Source organism: Colobus angolensis, unplaced genomic scaffold (genome assembly GCF_000951035.1).
Source record: "Colobus angolensis palliatus isolate OR3802 unplaced genomic scaffold, Cang.pa_1.0 Scaffold431, whole genome shotgun sequence".
NCBI lineage: Eukaryota > Metazoa > Chordata > Mammalia > Primates > Cercopithecidae > Colobus > Colobus angolensis.
In genome coordinates, this window is record NW_012117722.1 from 1619700 (window position 1) to 1643096 (window position 23397).

Genomic DNA, 23397 nt, shown 5'->3' on the forward strand with positions numbered 1-23397 from the left:
ATCTCATCAATCTTGAGCTCCGAAGCACAGCTCGGTCGGGCTGCCAGCCTGTGCTTGCCCCATCTTCTGTGCGTTATTTCCCAGCCGTAGTCAAGATCTCCGCATTCAGAATTCTGATGGAATGGAGGCTGTCTTCTGAACTGGATTCATCACTTTTATTCTGACAATACTATAAATCTGAGGGAGCCAGAGGACAAAGAATACCAGGAGTCATCTGAGGGGCAAAGTGCTCTTGGACAGCTGTGTGGTGGGTCTTGTCACATAGCATCGTGGGAGAAGACAAACAGGAGATTTTTACTCAACATTTAACACACATCTCCAGAGCACCAGCCCTCCGCCAGGCCATCTCTCAGGGCCCTGACCTCTCCGTCCCTCTTTTACTCCAGCTGTTTGCTTTGGTCTTCAGTTCTTGCAGGTCCAGAACTGAGCTGGCATCTCAACCTAGGTCTCCACCTGGAGGCAGAAGGAGAGGCAGCAGAGACATCTAGGATGGTTCCGAGGACTCTTGAAAGAGGCCTGCACTTGACCCACTCAGAATCCATGGCCCTGAAAACATGGGGCATAGAGTATCTTTTGAAAATCAGGCTTCTTGCTGACCAGAAGTGTACCTTTGAGCAGAAAATGTAGACATTAGGGAAAGTCCTTCTTCTCTGGGACGAAGTTTTCTTGTGTAAAGTGAGGCAGTTGCCGGAGATGACCACCAGGGCCCTCCAGTGCAGCCCTCCTTTCCTGGCCTCCCACCATGGGACTCTCAAGTCAGAACCCAAGCTTGGGCTTCTAAGTGAGGATTGTGACTGCTCAAGCAGCTGCAGACAGACTTTTGCTCCTGATTCTCCCAGAGTCTTGTTTCAACACAGACTTCCCAGACATGTATCCTTAACATGTGGGATGTCTGCCCATTTCCTTGCATGGATCATGCAAGGTGACAGCAACTTGCGTTGCTCTTCCTGGATTTTAATGTGGGAACTTTAGATGATCAGGTATCCAATAGACTTGTTGAATATTTGCATTGGTTCCCCCAGAATTTGGGTCACATAGATATTTCTAAAATTAAAGATGCATGTGTTTGTGCATTAGGGCTGGCCTAGCTAGGATTGCCAAATTCTGTGGGAATTCTTGTTTCCATGACAAGACCAATGTTTGGATTTTTCTAAGCATTTCAGTATATTTTCAAAGCATATTAAAAACGTACTCATCGTAATAAAATATGAATCATTTCCTTGCTCTATATTCATTAGTGTTGTTTTAAAATAGGAATCAAGTGTCTGTCTCTAAGGAGACAACTCTTGTCACAGTAAATTTTTTTCACTTCGCACATGAACTTTGCATATTATTTTTCAGTAAATTATTGATATTTTTGGAAGTCTTTAAGTGATTTGGTTGATAGGATAATGATTCTGATTTTGAGGCAGTTCGTTCTAATTCTAACTTGAAAATTTGTGGTTTTGTTTAGATTCCACATACAATTAATTTATTCTCTGGGAAGAAGGAAAAGACCTTTTAGGCCTTCATGTTCAATTGGTGCTTCCAAGTTATATGTACACACACACACACACACAATCTCTAGAAGGAGAGAAAGAGGTGGGGAACCCACATCCCTGCTGTGGCCAGGACAGTCTCAGGAGCTCTACTTTGAAAATGCTCTGTGATAGTCAAGTGAGAGCACCATATTGGAGCCTGGGTGCGTCTTGCATTTGCAAAGCGGATTAAGAGCCCAAATGGAACATTTGTGGGTTTGAGCACATTCTGTAGAAGCCCCTCAGAGCCTGTCCTGTCTGTATTTCTGTGAGGTCATCACATGGCCCATCACTGGAAATTCACTTGAGTATCAAACATTGAAACTGTGATGTTTCATGTCATTCTAGTAGTTCTTACACTGTCATTTTATTGCCATGTTGAACTTGCCTGATACTGAAATTTTGCTCTCAGGTGACATGAAACATTGTTCTTGAAATAATCTTATGTTTACAACCATAATGGCAGATTTAAGATTATTTCTGTTCCATTGGAGGATTTTTTTAAAATAATGATTACTACTTAAAAAAATGAATATGCCTGCCCACAAGATGGAAAGGAAACGCTGGAGGCAGCCCCACTGGTGGTGTGCAGTTGGCTTCAAAGCTGACCAGTGGCCACATAGCTCTGCCAAGCCAGTGAGACCCTGGGCGGTTTCTGCTGTTCTGTGCCTCAGAATTCAGTTCCTCCACCTCAGGAATCTGAGGACTGGCTGCAAGTGAGGAAGTCCACACAAAGTTTTTAGCTCTGTTTTGAAGTTAATTTCAAGTGACAGACTCACTTCAGCCACTTCCAGGAAGTGTCAGTAAGAACCACTGCCTAAGAGAACTGAGCTTAAAGCAATCTTCACCCTCACCAGGAGGGGTAGATTTGTTCAAGTTCAGAACTTAAAACAGATACTTATTAGGAATTTTCAACATTGGCATGTTCCTTATGATTAACTCTAGGATGTGGCAGGTGGGACATGGTGCTCCATTAAGGACAGTATATGGAGTTCCCAGTTGAGTTGCTGGCACACAGTAGGTACTTTATTCAGCTAAAAACACAGCTAGGTGTACTGCAGTTAGATTCTGACACCACCTGGAGTTGGTGCAGACCCCAGAGGTTAGACGGCACAGTCTCCAACAAGACTGCCCTTACTTCACATGCCCCCTATGTGTTGGAGAGCCCTAGGCCACCTGCACTTCTGACCAACTGACTGCATTGGATGTTTCCCACGATTCCCTCAGGTTTGCTAATTTGCTAGAATGACTCAGAACTCAGAAGAGTGCTATAATTACAAAAATTATCATTGTCATCAGTGTTATAAAGAATACAAATCAGGACCAACCAAATGAAGTGACAGACCAGCAGGGCCAGGTGGAAGGAGCAGGCTGGGAGCATACAGGTCTTCTGTGCCTTTTCCTCATACAGGCAAAGTCTAGGAAGGCTTAGTTTTCTGGCCTGGAGTCCTGTAGCCAGGGTGTGTCAAAGCCCTGGGTATGGATGCGCTCTCACAGGGAGACTCTGTGGCCGCCTCGGATTGCATCCTGGGGGCAGGCATTTAAAGTGACTGCAGGAGAGGAGCCAGGAAAAGAGACAAGGCCCAGCAAGAGGGTGTTAGGGTGGACAGTTGGCGAGGTTGCTGGAGAGAAGGGGTAGATGAATGATGAATTCCGTTGTTGGATGTGGGAAGAGGGGGACCCTTGGTGAGTATGGGAGAAAGCTGGAAGCAGAATGGTCTCAGCAAAGTTAGATTTCTGGCCTGGTGTGGTGGCTCACGCCTGTAATCCCAGCACTTTGGGAGGCTGAGGCAGGTGAATCACCTGAGGTCAGGAGTTCAAGACCAGTCTGGCCAACATGGCGAAACCCCGTCTCTACTAAAAATACAAAAATTAGCTGGGCGTGATGGCAGGTGCCTATAATCCCAGCTACTCAGGAGGCTGAGGAATGAGAATCACTTGAACCCAGGAGGTGGAGGTGGAGGTTGCAATGAGCCACAGCCAGGAGGTAGAGGTTAAGATTATATCTCTGCACTCCAGCTTGGGTGACAGAGGGAGACTGTTTAAAAAAAAAAAAATGTTCGATTTCTAATGGAGCAGAAGGGGAGAGATTTGATCTGGGAAAGGTTGGGGAAGGTTCTGTCTTGGCAGGACAGGGATTTGAGAGGATGTTGTGAAGATGAGTGGCCAGGAGGTGTGGGTTAGGAAGAGGAAGGGTGCAGTGACCGCTGAGGTCCCCTCCAACTCAAGAGTTGTGTGATTTTGACAAGTTCTGATTCTAAAGACGGAGGTTGTATAAGGCGGTGCACCTGGTTATACTTGTCTTCTGTCAGCAGCCAACTCCTCCTCGCCTATGGCCTATCACCAGCTTTCCAGCTGGTGGTAGTTTCTATTCAGTGGAGGCTTAAAAGGCCCTGACCTTTGCAGCGAGTGGGTGGAGAGTGGGGTGGGGAGCATGACTAGGAGGCAGGAGGGCTAGGAGACAACTCTTTCAAGAAATGCAGCAGCAAATGAGTAGGAAAGAGAGATGGTGGCAGTTTCAAGGGGTGGAACAGCTTTTTCTTCTTTCTTTAATGATGGATGGGGAAAAATTGAACTTTTAAGAAGTGATAAGTGTTGAAAGTCCCAAAGGAGAGGAAACAAGGGAAGATCAGGACCTTAGATGAACAGGTTGACCTAGAGAGAGTCACCTCTGACTCCCAGAAAAAAGGTGAGATAAGTAAGGAAGCCAAGGGCTGGGGAGGTGGAGGGGCCAGTTGCTGGAATTGACCATCTGCCAAATGTTAATACAGGGAGATGTGGCATTTGACTGAATTCCACACACACTGAATGTAGCAGCCCCTCACCTCAGGGAGTTTTGTATCTAGCAGAGAGAGAATGGCTACAAGAGCAGGCAGATATATTGTGGGATCAAAAATGAGTACAAGTGGAATGTTTGGAGGTTACATTTAAAGAGAAAACCACAGCCATTGGGGGAGTTTCGGGAAAGGTCTTGGGAAAGGGCAGCATGTGAGAGACACCTTCGGTGCTAGGCCCAGGCCAGGGCAGGGAGGGATCATAGGCAGGGTGTGTTTTTGGAACAAGTTATCCCAGGGTGTGTGTAGCTCTTGGGAAGGGCAAGCTGGGGTCAGATGGTGAGGACTGATTGCTGAGAAGAGAAGTTTTTCTTCATTTCTGTGGACATTGGAGAGTCTGAAAGTTTTCAAGTAGGGAACAGATGTGATTAGTAATACAGTTTGAGAATGACATGTTGGCAGGTGCGGGATGAATGGGGGAGGAGGGCTGGGCCTGGAGGCTCAGGCAGCCATCTGGGTAATGAGCCCGTAGGGGGCTGGGAGGTGAGAGGAGTTCTTAAATACCAGAGCTATTAAGGACTTATAAAATTTTAACAGCCTTTTCAGATTATACTCATAAATCAGCAGACACTTAGATCTTTTTAACACCTTTTTCTGTTGTATGGTGATAAATGATGTATTAAATTTAAGTTTGGTTAGTTTTAATTGGTGTAATTTGTATTATCCTTTGAGTTGTAATTTATGTGCAGAAAATACAGTGATGTTGGGTAGTTAAAACATTCTGTTAACCAGAACAGCAGTTGTGTAAAACTAGGAGTCTGCATATTAGGAAAAAAAAAAATCACGTAACCTGACTAAAGTTTTCAAGCTCAGGATTCACTGTGGGTGTGTTGTCCCGGTGGAGGGTGTAGAGGCTGGAAGTGAGGAAGTCAGTGATCATGCCTGCCTGGGCCTCCTGCATCCACACCTGCCTTCTCCCGTGTCCACTCCATCCACTTCACCACGAAGCAGGAGGAATCTTTCAGGAATGCAAACCAGATTCTTGGCAGTCCCTTGCTCACAGCTCTTCAGGGGCTGCTCGTGCTCTTGGAATAAACAGTTCTTTGTCACTGTCACCTGCCATGTCCTGCCCAATCCACCCCTGCCCACCTTACTATCCTTGTTCCCCTGTACTCAGTCTTTGCGGGCAGAGATCACTTCCTCCAACACATCTTACCCTTCCCTTTGGGGCCTTCACTGATGCCGCGGCCTGGAAATGCTCCTTCCTCGTTCAGCTCTACTCATCCTTCAAATCTCAGCTTAAAGGCCGCCTTCTCGGGGAAGGTTTTGCTGATGTTTCAATTAAGATAGCTCCTCCTGCATTATAATGTGCTGTTCTCTCAGCCTCCAATACCTCTGCACCTTGCCACAGTGGTTGTACATCTCACTGTAATTATTGAGGCTCTGCCACCCCCACTCCCAGAATGCATCCTTCCTGTAGGCAGAAGCCGGACTATCCTGCCCTCCACTCCTTCCCAATCCCAGTCCCAGGTTTCCCACAGCCCCGGCCTGCGAGTGGGGCTGAGTGACTGCACTATCCCAGAGCAGGTGTCCCCACTGCAGGTTTACCAGGCAAACCTCTAAAAATTATTATAAATGACGACTGTGAAACTGGAGGGGGCCGAGGGATGACTCTGGGCAGGTTGCTGGAGCCTGCTTTCTGTGGGCTCTGTGCAGGGACATGGGAATGACAGTTATTCCGGGTCTCCTTCATCTCAGTGTTTGTCAACAAGGAATTTTGCCTGGGTTAATTTACTTGGCAGACCTTTTCTCGGTAGACAATGCTGTGATCAACTTCAGCCCAGCCCGGATCAGATGATCATTAAAGCCAAATGAGCAGTCAAAATTAATGATGTTTTACTTTGCTTCATGAATATAAATACTGCAAGAAAATGGAGGGAATTACCTTCTTGCCACTTTGGAGTCATTCGTGATTTAAGGGGCGCTGTTTTTCACGCATGAATGTTTTCTATGAGAACTATAAAGTTACTGAATGTTCTCAGTAGAGTGGCTTATGTGTCATGTGTTGCCTTTTAGTGAAGGATCTGGGGACCAGCTTGGGACTTTTTCCTTGGGTTGGTACAGTGTGATTGTCACCAGGAGAGGCCTGCGGCTGCCAGGTGACAATCACACCTGTAAATTCTATCCCAAGAATTTACAGAACCACAGGGACAGGTGGCAGAGTGTTGGGGCAATAGGCAGCCTGCTGCTCAGTTTTTAATCTGTTTCTAGAACATGGTGTGGTCTAGAGACTTGCAGGGATTTGATGCCCACAGTACCTTGTCTGGTCCTGTCTGCATGTGCTGTGGCCAGGGCTGTGCTGGGTAGAGGTGGGTGTGTGGGGCAAGGAGCACCTGTGCATCTGTGTGCTGACACTGAGGGTGCTGGCTCTGGAGCCGCTGGCAATGGGGTCAGGTGGGATGGACGTGGAGAGGGAGGGCTCTGCAGAGGCCTTTCAGGGTTGAAAGGGAAGTGGGGAGAGGGGTTTCCAGGCCTCTGCCCACCTCAATTCTAGCAGCACTGCATTTGCACATTGGAGATCCCCTCATGATTTCAGTGGAATAAAACATTCATTCCAGGACTAAAAATTTTGAAAACCTGAAGTTTTCCTTTATATCGGGATGTCCAGTGGACTCAATAATTATATGTTGTTTCCTGGGCATTTACCAGGCATCAGGCATTCAGAGGCATTCTGTATTCTTTCTTCATTCATCCTCACTCAGCTGTGCGAAGGATATACTATTTTTATTATCCCCACTTACATATAAGGAGCCCAAGGCCTAGGCACGCTAAGTGAGTTGTCTGGGATTCAGAGTCAGTTCAGTGTGTCTACAGAAATGGCCTCCAACTCACCCACCTACCGCCAAGTCACTGAGTTCTTGGTCTCTGAGCCTGCAGAACAGTTTCTTGGTTTCTTCGTCTGCAGAACAGGGAAAATGAAATTTTTCACAAAATCAGACATCACATGCAAAGCAGCCAGGAGTAGAACATTGTAGACACTTGGTGAATGTCACTCTTAACCAAGAAACGAGACTGCCTTTGGGTTCAGCTGGCTCATACATTTATTTGGATGTATTAGGTCAGTGTTTTGTTTGATTATCACAGTGGTGAGGTCCATGCAGGTAGCTGTAGGGTGGGAGAATCAGTCACCCTCGGGTCCTGCTCTGACACATACAGGCTGTGCAGCCTGAAGATCTAGGGGAATATCTGTTTCTTCCTAATACCTGTAGATTAGGGATCATATCAGTAGCTTTCTGGGTTGTGTTGAGGTTGAAGTAAGATGAATACATACAGAAGTTCCTGCTGTTCTGTGAATATTTGAATCTGCACCCGCGTGTAGCTATGTGAGATCATTCTTAACGGCAGTACTTAAGAACATATAAATTCCACTGTGGACTCATGATGAACTTCATTTCTCTTCTGTCTGGTGGACCTGTGCTCGTTATCATTCGATGAATTGGCTCAGCGTGCAGGATGGCATGCTGAGATAAACGCTAGCCCTTACTTTCGACTAAATACCCCCAAAAGAGAGTGATCAACAGGAGAAAATCAAAGCCAAAAAAGATCATTAAAGAGTCGTTTAGGAGCAGATATGTGTTCATTGTTAAAATTTCCCAGCTGAAAAACTAGACAAACAGCACTTGAGCTTTCAGAAGAAAATGCCATTTGTAACACTGAGATTTGCCAGGCATTTGGTGCCATGTGAGTGCCGCTTGCCCCTGTAGGTGAGTGAGTCTGTGTAGACCACGAGACAGGTATTCAATATGCAGATTCCTCATGGCACGTGGGGAAAGATTTAAAAGAATGATTCTCATGCTTTCTAATCAAGTCACAAGGGGGCAAATGTCCTTTTTCACCACCTCGACTTTCGTAAGAGTCGCTAGGAGAGCATCTGTAGGTAATAGTTTTCATCTAGAATCTATCAAAGAGGTATTATTTATTTTATCATGTAAATAATTAGGATTAAGGGTTGTTGCCCTGCATCGCTAACATGGGGGCCGGGGTGCAGACCACTTCTCTCTTTGGCATGCAGGTTGTTTGCTGTGACTACCACATATTTTTCTGCACTGGCTTCAGAAGTTAAGGTTTGCAGGCATTCTTCCTGGGCTCCCTAAGCAGCTATAATCACCCTGACCGCAAACACTCTGCGCATCAGTTCACCTCAATTGTAAATCCCTCAGGCCAACCGCCGTGGTCAGTCGGCATTGCCCTAAGCTGATGGGCCTGATTAAACCAAGTGTGGCACACACTGCCCTCCAGTCTAGGATGTAGAATGCCACTTTTCTTCTCACGTTTGCCTAGCTAATTTCCGATCTCTCTTCCAGACTCACTGATGAGGCAGGAATCGCTTTTTCTGGGAAGTTTTTCCTGATTTTCCATCACATGGATGCCCCTTTCCACCTTTTTCCCTAGAATCCTGGGCTTATGCATTTATGACTTTTTCCACAAGGTGGCGCTCATTCAGTGTCCTCCCCGCCCCTGGCCGCCTTGCTAGCCGGGGAGTACACTTAGGAGGGCGCTCCTGTATCCCTGCATCTCCAGGCAGGGCGCGGTCCCTGATGGTAATAGCTTGAACAAATGTTTGCTGAGTTTATGAATTTTAACATGTTTTCTAGTGTAAAGATTATCAAAATTAAGACTTAAACCTTCTCGCTTCTGAGACAATATTGCCATTATTTAATGGTGGAGGTGTAAAAGGGGATGCCGAGTTGTACTCCAGAGCTCTCTGAGGAGGGTCTAATTTAGCGGGTCTCCCCATGGCTTCGCATCAGAATGGCAAGGGGCTTTGAAAAAACACCCACACCTGGGCTCTACCTGGGAGCAAAGAGAACATATATTCTCTGAGGGTGAGGCCTGGTATTTGTGTGGTTGCGGGTCTTTTTTTTTTTTTTTTGATTCTGAAGTGCACCCAGGAGTAAGAGCAGCCGGCGAAAGTGATCAGAAGCGACTCCTATTTCCTTCCTGTGTCTCGTTATCGTCCCTCAGTGGTCACAGCCCTTTCCCAGGCCACCCCCTGCATCCACCTCAGGTTGGATAACCTCATGACAGAGTTTGGGAATGCTCAATAGTCACTTCCATAGAAAATACTTCTTCCATTGCTCAAGCAAGAAGAGAATTTAAGCATAGGACAGGAATATTTTAATCATAATACTGACACCAGCAACAATATAAATAAAAAGATTGCCTGTGTTCATTGGGAATGCAAGTTTAATCTGTTTTTATTTGTGGTGAAATATACATAAAATTTACCATTTTAACCATTTTGAAGTGGACAGTTCAGTGGTATTGAATTCATTCACATTATTGTGCAACCATAACCACTGTCCAACTCCACACCTTTTTCATCATTGAACCAAAATTCTATGCTCACTGAACAATAACTCCTGACTCGCCTCTCCCCTCAGCCCCTGGTTATCACAATTCTACTTTCTGTCTCTGAATTAGACTATTCTGGGTACCTCATATAAATGGAATCATATTTGTCCTTTCTTTGCTTATTGAGCATAATATCTTTAAGGTTCATTCATACTATGTATCAGAATTTCATTCCTTTTTAAGGCTACTAATATTCCATTGTTACGTGTAGACCACAATTCGTTTCTCCATTCATACAACCGTGGACGTTTGGGTTGTTTCCACTTTTGGCCACTGTGAATAATATTGCTATAAACATTGGTACACAGATATCTGTTCGAGTCCCTGCTTTAGATTCTTCTGGATGTCCAGAAGTAGAACTGTTGGATCACAGGTAAATTTTTGTTTAAATTTTTTGAAGAATCACCATACTATTTTCTCCAGCAGCTGCATCATTTTACACTCTCCGCAGCAATGCAGGAGGGTTCCAGATTCTCCATATCCTCACCAATACTTACTTGCTACTGTTTTGTTGTATTAGTTCTTTTAGTAATAGTTACTCTAATGGAGATGAAGTGGTATCTCATTCCGGTTTTGATTTGCACTTCCCTAATGATTAGCAATGTTGAACATCTTTTCATGTGCTTCTTGGCCATTCATACTTCCTTCTTAAAGAAATGTCTATTTAAGTCCTTTATACATTTCTATAAAATGTTTATGTATTTATTTGGCTTTGACAACATAAATGGATTTTCTCACAGTTCTGGAGGCTGGAGGTCCAAGGTCAAGGTATCAGCATGAGGGTTCCCCTGAGGCCTCTCCGTGCTCGCAGATGGCCTTTCTTCTGTGGCATGCATTCCTCCGCTCTCTCCTCTTTTTGTATCAGTCATATTGGACTTCACCCATTTTTGAATTGGGTTGTGTGGTTTATTGTTGCTGAGCTGTAGAAATTCTTTATATTTTGTGTATTAATCCTTTATCAGATATGCTATTATGCTATTTACAAATATTTTTCCCATTCTGTGGGTTACCTTTTCCACTCTGTTGATACTGTCCTTTAATGCACAAATGCTTTAGTTTTGGAAGAAGTCTAGTTTATCTATTTGATTTTTTTTTTTTTTTTTTTTTTTTGAGATAGAGTCTCGCTGTGTCACCCAGGCAGTGTGCAATGGTGCGATCTCAGCTCACTGCAAGCTCCGCCTCCCGGATTCATGTCTTTCTCCTGCCTCAGCCTCCCGGGTAGCTGGGACTACAGGCGCCCGCCACCACGCCTGGCTAATTTTTTGTATTTTTAGTAGAGACAGGGTTTCACCGTGTTAGCCAAGATGGTCTCGATCTCCTGACCTCGTGATCTGCCCGCCTCAGCCTCCCAAAGTGCTAGGATTACAGGTGTGAGCCACCGTGCCCAGCCTATCTACCTGATCTTTTGTCGTCTGTGCCTTTGGTGTCATATCTAAGAAGTCACTGCTGAATCCAGTCTCATGAAGCTCTCCTCGTTGTCTTATAAGAGTTTTATAGTTTGAGTTCTTAAGCTTTAGTCTGTTGTTAGAGAAAGAATAACAAACTTTCATTTATCCATAATGGTTGAGGGATGGGGGCAGAGTATGGTCTTTTTATAACTAACTGTAATAAGTTTTACCATTTCTACATTCCTCCATCCATTAAAAAGATCAAGATTAGAAAGTAGGGTAATATCTAAAACCGTGCTGGGAAACAGAAAAGGACATGTACAATGAGGCTTCTGGGAGAAATGTGAGGCTAAGTTTGGATGGACAGACAGAGGAGGGGGGGATCATATGAGAAGTAAGAGGATGATGTCCTCATGGGAGCCCCTGGAAACCCCTATTCTCAGAGTGCAGAGATCCAGTGGGCTAAAGGGGGCTGTGCCTCAGACACATGCCGTCAAGCCCCTACACAGCTTCCTCGTTTGGCAGAGAATGCCCCCACGTCAGGTGGGGGTTGTGTGGTAGGCTCCCGGTTCTGCCTGACTTCTGGGTAGTTTGCTCCCATTAACATGGAGGGAAAAGCTCTATCACAGCCCGCTGGTGAAGCCGCCTCTAAAGTATTGAGTTTCCCTGAGTAACTCCCTGGCTTTTCTATGGAAACGGCTCAAAGTGGCCACAGGTGTGCCTAAAATAAAGCCTCTCACAATTGCTGACAAAGACCAACACAAACCATCAATGCTGTTCAGCCTTGACTTCTGCTTGCAAATATGAGTAGATAATTTTAAAAAGTAAACCAAGACAAAGGAGTTCTCACTGAAACAGTATAGGAGTCAAGAGAGAGCTTTTAAATATTCTAGAGTTCATTCTCAGATTTTAAAAGATGTGGCATCATAAAACAAGAGCCAGCAGCTGCGGAAAGAGTCATTGGAGAACAGGCAAGGATTCCTGCAAATCAAAGGCATGACTGCTGGAATAACCGCATGTGAAAGGGTGATAGCACTGAGGCTCTAAGTGGCAGTGATGTTGTTAGGGTTGCAATGCGGAGAAGTGGATCCCAACGCCCTCCTGCAGGAATTCTTCCAAAATAGGAGCAAAAGTACAAAGAAATAGAAATGTCGGTGGAAGGAGACTTATAAATCCAGCATGTTCAGTAAGAGTTCCAAAATTAGAAAATAAAACAAATATATATGAAATATCAAGAAAGAAACAGGGCTGGTTGTGGTGGCTAACATCTGTAATCCCAGCATTTTGGAAGGCCAAGGCAGGAGAATCGTTTGAGGCCAGGAGTTTGAGACCACCACCCTGGCCAACATGGTGAAACCCCATCTCTACTAAAAATATAAAAATTGGCTGGGCATGGTGGCGCATGCCTGTGATACCAGTTACTCGGGAGGCTGAGGCAGGAGGATTGCTTGAATCCGGGAGGCAGAGGTTACAGTGAGCTGAGATCATCCCACTGCACTCCAGCCTGGGTGACAGAGCAAAACTGTGTTTAAAAAAAAAAAAAATTAGCCAGGTGTGGTGGTGCACGCTGTAGTCCCAGCTACTTGGGAGGCTGAGCTAGAAGGATCACTTGAGCCCAGGGGGTGCGAGGCTACATTCGTGCCACTGCACTCCAGCCTGGGTGACAGAGTGAGACCCTGTCTCTAAAAATCAGAAAGAAACAGGATACAAGTTCCTATAATACTTGAGTTTTGAGAATGGTTCCATTGCCAGGTTTGAATTTGGGCTCTGCTACTTCCTCAGAGTGAGATTTTAGGCAAGTTACTTAGCCTTTCTGTGCCTCTGATTCTTCATTTGTAAATTATGGTAGTAATAGCATCTATCTGCTGGGGTCACTGTGAGGATTAAGCAGGTTAATACAGACAGAGCACCTAGAACAAGGCCTGGTTCACTGTGAATGTTTCCTAAAATGTAGCTGCTGTTAAGCCAACTGTCACTGCCACCACTACTCTTAGTTCTTAGAATGTACAGGTATGCGGCTGCCCCGTGAAAGCTTCACAGTCGGTCGGGTTTACCACTCCAGTCTCTCTCTCTACCTCCTCTGCCACATTGCTGCCTCCACCCCCACGCCCCATCATCTCTTACCTGGACCAGCAGTGACCTCCTAACTAGCTCCACAGCTTCTTTTGTTATCCCCATATTATGCTCCCTGACCTGTTAGGCTCCGGCTTACAACATTTCTGCAGCGCCCCTTGTATTTCATTTCTCCATGGCCTCCCAGGTCCTGCATGGTTGGGCATCCCCACCCCCGAGCCTTGCTGAAGTCATTTTCCTTGTGTTCTCTGTGCGCTCAGCTTCAGTGGCTTGCTGTCCCACCTCACAATCCTGCCATCATGTGTACTTGTCTCTGCCTGGAAGGCTCTTTCCTCAACCCACCTGCCTCTCCCACTCCATCCTTCAGATTCCAGCTTAATCATCCTTGGTCCACCCTGAAGGGTAAGATTTCCTCGCATAGCACCCGCACCCTTCCTTCATAGTACTCACCACCGTGTGTGCACCTGCACCATTAACCAACATTCCACCTCCCTGACAAGACTGTACTGGGGCTATACTGACTCTAAGATGCAAATCATGACTGATTTTGCTTACCACCTTTTCCCCAGTTCCTAGCACTTTGCCTGGTATGTATATTTTTGTTGAACGAATGAATGAATGAATCCCAAGTTTAGAACAACTGTGCCAGGATTTAATAATAAAACAATCTCAAGGGTATTCAGAGGGGGTCGGTGGGGGGGGGACTGCTTCTCTATGAAGGAGAGAAAAATCAGACTAACATCAGGTTTCTTTCTATAACACTGAATGATACAGAATAATGGAGATAGATAGGTGTTTAGAGTTCTGAAGAAAAGAAAGGATCCTAGAATTTTGTACCCCGTGAAATCATTATGTCTGTGTGAGGGCAAAAGAGACATTTCAAATATTTTTCTCAAAAACCAACAACAAAACAACATCAGTTAAGGAAAGCACTTTAGCCAATGTGAATTAGAATAAGAAACTAAAAAATAGGGAGGTTGCTGTACCAGATAAAGTAGTAAGCAACAAAAGTGGCAATTTTTACGATTAAAAGTAGATAGTAACTAACGTGATTGTGAAGTTTAAAGCTGTTCGTTGGAATCTGGAAATAGGAGAAGCAACGTGAAAATGAAGTTTTCAAATAAAAACGCTGGTATATTTCAATGCCCGCTGGTGAGGGAGAGGATAGGAAATGGGGGAATAGGTGCCCACTGCAGATGTAGTCTCATTCAAAAAGGTGCGGGGGAGGGGGGACAGACAGAGGCTTCAATTCATGATGATAAGAGAAATATCAGTTCCTTAAAAGCTCCTTAAACAGTTAAAATTATTTTAAATAAGGAATTTTAAAGGTAACCACAGTAGAATACATATAAAACAAAACCTTTTCAACAATTAGAGGAAGAAGAGAAACCAAAATGAATTCAAAAAGAAGAAAGGAAAAAAGCAAAAAAAATGTATATAATGAACCTAAGATAAAACCAAACATAACCACACTAAGTGTGGAAAAAATTAAATTGCTCTAAATAAAACACAGCAGCAAAGCTGTATCTCATATAAAAGACACCTAAAAATGTGATAGAGATGGACAAGAAAGAGATAAACTATAGTATCCTAAGGAAGGACAAACAACAAAAGAGCAGGAGTGTTCACATCTGTGTTGAACAAAGCAGAAGTCAAGGCCAAAAATATTGAATGAGAAGGAGAGGGACATTTTGTATTGATGGAAACTATGTACACCACAAAAGTACAGCGTTCATCATCAGCCATTGTGTACAAGTTATCAATGAGTCCAAAAACTAAAGGCAGACATAAATAAAAATAGAAAATTTGACAAAACCATAATCATAGTAGACATGTTTAACACACCTATCTAAATCTGACAGATTTAAGCAGACAAAAGGCTGTAGAAAATGGAATATATAAAAAACTTGATCTAATAATTATATATAAAACACTGTACTCAATATACATAGAATATACCTTTATTTCAGGTGTTCATGAAACATTTATAAACATTGAAACTGTATCAGGCCATAAAACCTTAAAACAGTGCTTGTATAGGCTCAAAGCACTACACTAGAAACTAATAAATAATAAATTACATAATAATGATAATTAAAAAGGGGTGTGGAGTTAGATCTATTGACAAGTAGGTAACCAGAAGTAAACTGACAGCAGGGCTGGAGAAGCATGGATGGTTTGATCCTTGCTCAGAAGCCTGGTCCCTGGCCAGTCTTTCCTTGTGCTTCCCCATCAGCTTTTGCAGGGAGGAACACAAGATTACAAAGGTCATGGCTGGCTTATGGAAACACAAGCTGTAATTGAATCTCAGGTATCTATGCCTTTGTACCTTAGGACAGTATGTTTTACCCACAGTTGGTTTTAAATATAGAAAGGCATCCAAAGAGACTGACCCTGAGGAGAAGTGGGGAAATGTGGACAGTCTTACAGGCAGGTGCCTTAAGCAGCTCCACCCCCGCCGCCACCACATTCATGTCAGTCTTGGCCTGAACATATCTTCAGGCTGCACCAAGGTTCAAAGCCAGTGTAAGGTAAGATTGGGCTGCAGGATTTTGCATGCAGAAACCATCAGTGCTGTTAGAAGCCCCTTTGAAGGAGTGAGAAGGAGAAAAACCTGTACAGAGGAGAGAGTACAGGTTACTCTAGGTACTTAAGACCAGGACTTGATGGTAAGAGAGCCTACAGGAAATGTCCAGGAAGAACCCATAGCTCTGCAGGAGAGGCAGAGGGTCGGGGGAAAACTGCCTGGCCATGGAGTGAGAGTTGGACCACCCCAATCCTGCTCCTTCTCTTCTGTGTCTTGGGTGAAGGAGTAAAATGCCTTCCAGGTTCTGATATAAGCTCCTTTGTCCTAGTGTCCAGGCCTGCACTGGTGACCTTCTCCAGCACTCTCTGTAGCTGTGCTGAACACCCCAGGTGGGGCCCATCTGTCTGCTTTTACCTGGACCACCTAGTGCAGCAGACACTTGGCTGGTCTCTCTACCTCAGGCAGTTACTGTACTGCTGCCAGAGAAATTTTCCTAAAAGTGACTTTTGATTAGAATCTGGAGCCAAGGTTGCCCGCCACAGGGTAGGGTACAGAGTCCTGGGCACAAGCAGCTTTACAGCCTTGTCACCCATCATTGCTGCTCCAGCCTGAGACTTGGCCTCACAACTCTCCCTTCCTCTACATGGATGCTTCAAAGTCCCTCTCAGATTTCAGTGTCTCCAAAGCCCTTACTCATTCTAGTCAGATAGCATTTGCTTCTCCAACTCCTGTGCTCCCAAAGCTCTGTACTTACATCTTTTATAGCATCTGTGGCACAGCTGTGCCCATATCTGTTCTTCTGATTAAACTAGGAGTTGCCAGAGGGCAGAGACCACATTCAGTATTGTGTTACCAATACTGAAAACCAGCAATGGGCCCATAAAGAGTTTCTGAATGAGTGAATAATATCAAAAGGAAGATGAAAAATGAAAGATAGCATCCTTTAGATTAGTGAATAAGAATGCTCTTTTTCAATGATTGTGCTTAACAAAGAATGCTTACTATGTTTCCAGGTACTGTTTTGTTTGTTTACATATATCCATTTAAGATTTACAATAACCATATAATATGATAACTGTCTGCATTTTACATTTGTGTAAATGCAGAACAGAACAGTGAAAGTACCTTCCTGAGTCACTTTAATAGTAGATGGCAGAGCAAGGATTTGAATTCAGGGCCTCCAAGTTACAAGCCTTCACTCAACTCCCATCCTTCCCTGCCACACTATTTCTTTAAAATAGGTCTTTAGGAAACTCTGAAGATTTCCAGTCAGAAACCAACATAGCTTCCATGTGAAACTAGGAGGTGATGTAATAGCTTCATTAGTGAATCCCTGAAGAGTTACTATTTAAAAAATTATTTCACCAGTATTCACTAGGATTGGGGAATAAGTACCTTCTTCACCATGCTCTGCTATATTTTCTGGGTTGGACTGGAGTGGCTTAGTTTGACCAATTCAGTAACCATGGCCTCTTTACCCAGGCCATGTCAAGCATGTTGACTCTGCTGTGCCCAGCATATACAAATAAACTCTGATGGGTTTATTTCCCATCAGTCTTTTTGGTTCTAAACTTCAGTGTTAGTTGTGCCCACTAAAAAATAATTCATGGATATTTTCAGTATTCAGTTAGTTAAACCTCCTTATATTATGTTTGGTTATTAGGATCAGATTTTCCATCCTTGCTCAGCATCCTGATTCTTTCCTTAGAAGATTCAGTTTTCTATGATAGTTTTTTGTTTTCAGAGTACAGATTTAAATGAATTGTTTATAGATTAAATAAAGAACACTTCTTAGAAATGCAGAGTGTTTAACTTTTTTCCATGGAAAATAATGGCTGCTAAATACCTTTTGAGGAATTTTTAAAATTAGACTTTTTTTAAAGTTTCACCTTGAAGCAATTATAAAGTTTCAGTCAGTATTCTGCAGCAGATGAACAGACCTGTTTAACAACCAAGGCATGCTTTTTCATTCTTCTTCCACACCAGAAGAAAATAATTCTAATTTATAATTGGAAGTAAATGCGGGAAGTTATGGTTCTGTTTACTCATTAGGAAAGGGTAGATTTGGAAGAAAATCTATCATGGCTGTGAAAGAGCACTTGATGACACATGAGCATTCGGTCTTAGAGCCATGAAAATTATAAAGGAACACTTGCAGAAAACAGTGGCAATTTGGAATTGTAAATAAGCAAAGGAAACATTCCTTTATACAACCTTCTTTTCTGCTTTCTATATTTGATTTAAATCTAGTGGAAATGATTCCTAAATCAATTCTACTAACACATTTGTTTCTCACTTGGATAGTTTTGAGATGCCAGGGCTGGAAAGTACAGGGCCAGGGGGGGAAAAAAAGTAGTTAAGTAGCAGTTTTCTGTTTTCAGTCATCAAACCCTACATTACACTATTTTCTTTTTCTTCTATACTTACCTAACTCAATGGGTGGTAATGGGATTTGGGGTTGCAAAAAGAGTAATGTCATTGGGAATGACAGAGTAAGGACTTCTGAATATTCTCTCATCCATAAAAACAATGAGAACACTGGCAAAATTTGTCAAAATCAACTTTTTAAGAACTATGGAAATTAGCTAAAAGCATGCAACAATCTGGGGAGTTTTGTTTTGTTTTGTTTTTTAAAAAAAGGCTAAATCTTGGAAAGAGCAGTATTGCAATATATCAATTTGCCCTATTCCCATCCCCTTCTCTCCATTTCCTCCATGGTAGATTTGAAAACAAACAGCCCTGTAATCATGGTGAAAACCAACAGCATAGCAGTTAGTAGAAGGGCAGAACAGGGTTGGGACTCATTCAGAGCTCCATTCTAAGATAATTGTTATTATTTGATCTGTCTAGCAATTCCCTAGAAAACCCTATTCACAAGGCTTGTCTTTATTTGACCTCATTCACCAGAGCAAACAGCGTTTTCCCTGGGGGCATTTGTCAAAAACAGCTTGTGGTGACTCTTTACCATCACAGCTCCCTGAGGCAATAACAGTTGTGGCAAACAACAAGCTAAGCAAAAAACTTCATTCCATAGGGGCATTTGAAAAGTTCTGACATATTTCTGGAAGGCCATGTGGATGTGTAGGACTGTATGCATGCCCAGGGCTATATACTTGTTCAAGAAAAGCCTTACAAAGCCCTCAGTTTTCCCCTCTTAGTATTGTGAGCCCCTGTGCAATAAAGATGTGAAAGCTTAGGCAGTTGTAAATTGCCTGGCTGAGTGTTGAAAGCATGCCCAAATGGACACAGAGCATCTTGGCAAAGACTGAGAGTCTCTGGTTCCAGGCATTTAAGGAAATCTGTGTCCAATATTTAGTTGACCTCTAAGCTAACTGAACACAGACTTCTTTGCCCATACTCAGCAAAAAGCACAGACTTTACAAAGTTAGTTCAAGAAAGTCACTAAAACAATAATGACAACAATAAAACAACTAATCTTAGAGAATCTGATTTCCAGAGTTGCCACATTATATTATTTCAAATGTCCAGTTTTCAGCAAAAGATTACAAGACATGCAAAGAGACAAAGCATGACCAATACACAAAAAAGCAAGCAGTTGATAGAAAATGTCTGGACATTAGACTTGCTAGGTAAAAACTTTAAATGAGATATTTTAAATATATGGAGTCCACTAAAGATAACCATGTCTAAACAGCTAAAGAAAAATAGGAGAATGATGTCTCACAAATAGAGATCAATAAAGAGATAGAAATTATACATATTTTTTAAAAAGAACCAAATAGAAATGCTGGAGTTGAAATGTACACTAATAAAAACAAAAAATTCAATAGAGGGGCTCAAAGCAGTTTGAGCAGGCAGAAGAATCAGTAAATTTGAAACATAGGTAAATTTATATGATCCAGTTTGAAGAACAGAAAACAGAATGATGAAAAATGAACAGGGCCTCATAGTCTTATTATTTACATATACTAATATACATACTCTGAGTCACAGAAAAAGAGAAAGGGGCAAAAAGAATATTTGAAAAAAAAGTTAGAACTTCCCAAATTTGTAGGAAAAACATTAAACATTCAGGAAGCTCAGTGGATTCCAAGTAGGATAAACTCAGAGATTCACACCTAGACACATCATAATCAGTTGAAAGTCAAACATGAAGAGAATCTTGAGAGTGGCAAAAGAAAAGTGAATATGATTAACAAAGGTTCTTTAATAGCCTTTGTTTATTAACAAAGGCTGATTTCTTATCAGAAACCACAGAGACTAGAAGGCAGTGGGATGACAGATTCAAAGTACTGGAAGAAAAAAGAAGAAGAAGAAAAAAAAGATCAAGAATTCTATATCCAGTAAAATTACCCTTCAAAAATGGAGAAATGAAAATATTCCCAACAAACACCATGAAAATTCATTGCTAGCACATGTGCCCTACAAGAAATACTCAAAGGAGTCCTTTAGGCAAAAGTGAAAGGATGCTACACAAGAACTCTAATCCACATGAACAAATAAGAACACTAGTAAAAGTAACTACATAGGTAATTTTGAAAGGCATATCAATGTAATCTTTATAGCTCCTTTCTCCTGTTTTGAAAAACAACTACATAAAGCAGTCATCAAAAATCTGGTTTGAGGGCACAAAATGTATAAAGATATAATTTTTATGACAATAGCACAAATGAGGGGCAAAAAATGGATCTATGTAGGGGCAAAGTTTTTTTATACTGTTGAAATTGTTGGTATTAATCTGAACTAGACTGTTAGAAATTGAAATGTTAATTGTACACTAGGAAATATTTGTTTAACAATAAAGAAGGCAGTAATAGAGAAATAGAGGAATAAAATAACATTAGACATATAGAAAACAAATATTAAAAAGACAAATGTAAATCAATTTATTGGTAATTACATTAAATGTAAGTGGATAAAAAATGCAATCAAAAGGCAGATGGACAGGATGTATAAAAATCCAACTATATGCTGTCTACAAGACAAACATGTTAGATTCAAAGATACAAATAAATTGAAAGCAAGAGAATAGTAAAAAGTATATATCATGCTAACAGGAACCAAAAAAAAAAAAAAAAAAACCTGGAATGGTTATATGAACACCAGACAAAACAGACTTTAAGACAAACTGTTATTAGAGACCCCCCCAAAAAAAGTTATAATGAGAAAAGGGTCACTCTATCAAGAAGATATAACTATGAATATATATATGACTTACAACAGAGCCCCAAAATATACAAAGTAAAAATGACAAAACTGAAGGAAAAAATAATTCATCAGTAATCATTACAACTATCAACATCCCACTGTCAATACTAGACAGAACAACTAGATAGATCAACTGGGATAGAAGACTTGAAAAACACTGTAAATCAATTAGATCTAACAGACATCTATAGAATACTCTACCCAACAAGAACGGAATACACATTCTTCTCAAAGGCACGGTGGAACATTCTCCAAGATTATAGATCATCTTAGGCCATAAAACAGGACACAATAAATTTAAAATAACTAAAATTACACAAAGTATGGTCTTGGTTTATACTGAGATGAAATCAGAAATTAATACCAGAAAGGAGTTTGTGAAATTCACAAATATATGGAAATTAAACACACACTCCTAAAGAAATCAATGTGTTAAGAAATCACAAGGAAATCTGGGAAACATTTTGAGGGGAATGAAAATGGAAAAACAACATTTGAAAGACTGCGGGGGTACAGCCAGAGTAGTGCTTAGCAGTACATTTATGGCTTCACATACCTGCATTAAAAAGAAGAAAGATGTCAAATCAGTAACCCAACCTTCTACCATAAGAAACTAGAAAGAGTAAACTCAAAATAAGCAGAAGGAAGTTATTGGAGAAAATAACTTCTTCATGGATTAGAAGACTTATTGTGGCTAAAATGGCAATATTCCCCCAAATTAATTTACAGATTCAGTGCAATCTTTATCAAAATTCTGGCTGCCCTTTTTGTAAAAATTGACAAGGTGTTTGCTTCTAAAATTGATATGGAAAGTGATGAACTCAGAAGCTGGGGGATTTATACTTCCCAATTTGAAAACTTATAAAACTACAATAATGGCATCACCAGACGGAGTGACATGTGTCTTGTAGTTCCAGCCACTCAGGAGGCTGAGGCAGGAGCATCCCTCGAGCCCAGGAGTTTGAGACCAGCCTGGACAACATAGGAAGACCCTGTCTCAATTTAAAGAAAACAAACTACCATAATACAGTGTGGTACTGACATAAGGATAGCCATATAGATGAATGAAACAGAACTGAAAGTGTAGAAATAAATCATTTATGGTCAGTTGATTTTTGCCAAAGGTTCTAAGACAGTTCAATGGGAAAAAAAGTGTTCTCAAAAATTGGTTCCCAGAGCTATGAATACATTAAAACCCCCTTAATCATACCATATAAGAGGACAAGTTTTAATGCATGTGAATTATATCTCAATAAGGAGGGATGGTGGGCAGGAAAGATGGAAACACACAACCTTCCAAAAAGCAGTGTATGCTTTGCTAGGAAGAGGTATGAAAGGAGAGTTGGTTAGCTCAGAATTAGAGGAGGTCCAACACATATCTTTCTTTCTCCAGCAAGTTCCATGACTTTACTGTGTGTATATACTTTTTAATTTGAAAGTTGAAATCTTTTTCTTATTGTTTTTAAAGTGGGGGGAAAGAGAGGCTTTTGATAGCTACTGGTAACATGAAACGTGTGTCACGAGTCCAATATTCTAGGACAACTACCCAGACTGATTATTACAGAGAAAAAGCTGTTAGTATCTTTTTTGTGGCCAAACTATAAAAGTCTTGTTGCCAAATGTCATCGTTTAGAAACTGGAAATAGTTCTTATTTGTAACAGCCTTGCTGAGATTAGATGACGTATAGTTGGAGAAGAGAGAATGTGGCAGTGGGATGAGCCTATGGAGGTGAGGCTAAATTGATACTTACACAATAGAAGGTACTGAGAAGCACTATTGATACTGTTAACTGTGGCTGAAGGAAGAAGAGGAGTTTTGCTGTACTTCTTCCTTTCCAATATTTCTGCCTTTTTGCAGGGGCGGGAGCCTTATTTAAATGGCCAAGATCTCCAGGACTTTGTTGAATAAAAGTCAACAGCAGCCATCCTTGCCTCATTCCAATCTTCAGAGATTTAACACTCAGTCTTTCACCATTAAGTATAATGTTGGCAAGTATAAGTATCATTTTTGTAGATGCCCTTACTGAGAAAGTCCACTTCTAGTCTTAGATTGCTGAGAGGCTTTTATTTCTTCTTTTCATTATAACTAGATGTTAGATTTTGTCAAAGCATTTTCTCCAGCTATTGTGATAGTCAGATTTTTTTTCTTTTTTAGTCTGTTAATATGGTGAATTACACTGATTGATTTTGAAATTTTAAACCAACATTGCAATCTGGAGATAGTCCTCAAGTGGTCATGATTTATTGTCTTTTTATTGTTGAACATGATTTGCTAAAATTTTGAGAATTTTTCTGTGATCATGAGGATTATTAGTATGTAGTTTTCTTGTAATGTTTTTGTCTGGATTTAGGTGTCAGGGCAATGCTGGTCTCACAGAATAGCTTGAGAAAGGTTTCCTCCTTTTCTATTTTCTAGAATAATTCATGGAGAATTGTTATCATTTCTTCCTTAAATGCTTGGTAGAATTTAACAGTGAAGCTCTCTGGTCCTGGAGGGTTGTGTGTATGTGTGTGGGAAGATTTTAATTCTAAAC

General features: G+C 41.8%; 1 protein-coding gene across 2 annotated transcripts in view; it reads left to right on the forward strand.

Moving 5' to 3' along the window:
* B3GAT2 (beta-1,3-glucuronyltransferase 2) overlaps positions 1 to 23397 on the forward strand; it is a 70046-nt gene that overhangs the window by 39966 nt on the left and 6683 nt on the right. The gene's annotated exons all lie outside the window — the stretch shown is intronic.